This window comes from Tupaia chinensis, unplaced genomic scaffold (assembly GCF_000334495.1).
Source record: "Tupaia chinensis unplaced genomic scaffold, TupChi_1.0 Scaffold146650_1, whole genome shotgun sequence".
NCBI classification, from domain to species: Eukaryota; Metazoa; Chordata; class Mammalia; order Scandentia; family Tupaiidae; genus Tupaia; species Tupaia belangeri.
The window spans coordinates 1,727,876-1,731,239 of record NW_006206507.1 but is presented as its reverse complement, the minus strand read 5'-3'; positions in this window follow the sequence as shown (position 1 = coordinate 1,731,239).

Here is a 3,364-nt window from a genome sequence, read left to right as displayed (position 1 = left end):
TGTGTGTGTGTAAGTTTTATGTGAGTCCCCTTTTTCACCGACCTCACCCAGGTACCCGTTCGACTGTCCTGCGGGTCGGGACACCCCTACAGCAATTTTTTTTTTTTTAATAAAAAGAAAAAATGGAAGCTTTGTAGGACTATAGGGCTATCATCACAATGATGTCAATTTTTGATTGAGTCTATTTGTTATATTAATAGTTTAACCTCATTGGTTAAATTAGGAATGTGAGATAGTAAAATCTGTGTTATTTATTTTCAACCTGACTTAAGGATATAAAGCAAACTTAATCATTGAATTTTTTTCCCAAAAAAAGGCACATTACTTCTGAATGTGGCAGTAATTGCAAAAATGATGATGATAGTTTTACTCAGAAGTTTGATGCCTCATATATTGAATTCAGCTTTATACTTACATCTTTACGTTTTGTATGTAAATGAGATGGTTTTGATGGCTTCATTGCTTCATTAACTACTATATCTCTGCAAAATGACACATTGTGGTTTCAGCAGTTCTTCTGTCATCAGTGGTTTAAAATTCAATCACCATAAACTTCTACCACTACTTCTGATTGTGACATTACACCCCTTAGAATTTAAGTCTGTGGGGCTGGCAGGAGGCATAGTAGTTAAGGGTGCTGGATTCCCATATAGCCAACAGTAATTTTAGTCCCAGACCTGGCAACTTGTTTTCTCATTTACCCTCTCTCTCTCTCTTTCTCTCGCTCTGGTCAAATTTAAATAAATAAATAAATTTAAATAAAAAATAATTATTAAAAAAATAATTTAAGTCTATGTAAAAATTTTCCTCTCATTTTTTTATTAATTCAGTAAGCTATACATTATAAACATTTTAAGGTAGCATTAATTAAGATGTTTGAGCTATTTCAAGCAACAGTGTTTTGTTACTCAAAATAGAGTAATTGAAAGAGCACCTTAGCATGACAAATTTCATAAACTTGGGGTTTTTAGTAGTCATAAATTCTATAAAAACAATCTTTTCATTTCTAAACACTGCCTTTAAGAGAATCTCATTCATAGTTAGAGATAAATAGCTTATATGTTATAATGTTGACCAACCATTCAACAGAGTCTAAAACAAACAAAAGTACAATCCAATTTTCTTGCATGGCAGATACCTGAACAAAGACCAGAGGTTTACCTGCACAGGTGTCATTTCTTGGCTCTTTGGCCTGGCCTTGCTGTGAGTAATTTCCAGCCCCCAAAATGTTTGACACACAGACATCATTCCAATGACAAGAATGGGAAGAAATTTTACCCATTATCCCAGCCAGAACTTTTTTCCTTTTTTAAAAATCCCTATTGGCTACCAAATATGGCTTATAGATGGCATTTGCAGGTATTTCAGGTTTTGAATATGTGTAGAGCACAGATTCACCTCATGAAAAGTTACTTTGGAATATGGAAGACTTATTGCTGAGTAAAATGAGTCAGGCTATGAAAGAGAGACATTGTATGTCTCCACTTAACATATACCAGCTATCCGCACTCTATGGTAGAGACCGAAAGATTGCAGGACATACAAGCATTGAAAATAGTTAAGGACACTGAAGACAGTGTGGAAGGAGGGTGGGAGAGGGTAAGAGTATAGGGAAGGTAATTAGGGAGAAAAAATAGAGAGGTAAGACATTTGTGGGACACAGAAATGCTTTATTACCTGTCGATGACATGTACAGTATTTTCAACTGGACTAGTCTGAGGTGTATTTCATGTTGAGTAAATTCTCCATACAAGCTAAATGATGTATACCTACTGAATGTATAGAAATAATAATTATTATAAAAAATGTTTAAAAAAAACAGCTGAAGCAAATATTGAATAATTTAATCTCTTTGTTCTTTGTAGAGCCCCTCCTAACATTCCCAATCATGACCTCTCCAATTCTTTTCCAAAAGGAAAAGAGTCTCGTTCACCTGTATACCTTTGCGGCACTTGCAATATTTATCTCACTTTTCTATTAAAGCACTTCTCACCGCTTAGGTGAATTGAATCTTAGTTTTCTAACAAACTGTTGACAGGGTGCTCTCAATGTAATCAATCTGATTTTTAGTAAACAATACAACTGTCTTCCTGAAGAAGATAAAATGGCTAAAGAAAATAAGGCATATTTTCAAGATAAAAAAAGGCAATATATTGTCACAAAGAGTGAAACAGTAAGACATTTTCAAAACTTTCAATAAATGTTTTCTTCATGTAAAAAGGCAGTTTATATAAAATATCTCAGGTGGAATTGAGGACTTGAAGTATCTAGGGATCACATCTTGGGAATATTTAGATATAACTTATGATCCTAACTGTTGGTTAAATAGAACCAAAATAAATAATTATATTACATTATGAGTTTGTTTTTAACCCCAAACAGTCCTTTGGAAATGTTTCCTGAGAGTCCAGTAAAATTCCCAGCTTACACAGCTTACAAATCAGAATGCAGTTTTGCAACGATGCTACAAACAAGTAGTTTCACTGAGGCATTTCTGCATACCACTGCATTAGGAAATGCTATTTATTTTGACAATCATTTCCTCAGAGATCTGGCTTGAACCATTTGTTACTTGAAATCCCTTTTTTAATATGTGTTTTGCTGCCACCTTGAGGTTGAAATGTTTTTATTTTTTCTTTTTATATTGACATATTAGTTGTACATATTTATGGAGTACAGTGTGATTTTTCAGTACATGACTACAATGTGTAATGATGACATCAGGGTACCTAGCATATCTGTCATCTCAGCCATTTACATTACTTTGTTTGGGGGACATTCAGAATTGCCTCTTTAGGCTATTTTGAAAAATACAATGAATTATGGTTAATTATAGTTACCCAACTGTGCTATAGAATGCTAGAATTTATTCACCTTATCTAATTGTAATTTTGCATCTATTAACCAATGTCTTCTACATCCTCTTTCCCCTCTATCTTTGTCTATCTTTAGTCATCACTATTCTACTCTATACTCACATGAGGTTAACTATTTTAATTTCCACATATGAGTGACTCTGTGTGTGTGTATTTTTTTTTTTTTTTTTTTGCTAGAGGGCAGGTATGCTCACCAGAAAAAGACAGACAGAGAGGGAGAGGAGAAAGTACCCCACCATGGAAAATGGTCACACTGCAATCCCTTTCTCTTCTATCTCTTCTTTCCAGGATTTTGAACATGCACATACATGCACCTGGCATGTTTCTCAAGTCACAAGGTCTGGGATTCAAATCACGCAGTCAGTCATGTAGGATTGGTTGCTAGAGGAAGCGTTGCTTGCTAGAAAGAGACAGAGACAGAGACAGAGAGAGGGAAAGTGAAAATCACTCCCCAGGGGGATAACCATGCCACAATCCTTTCTCATTTA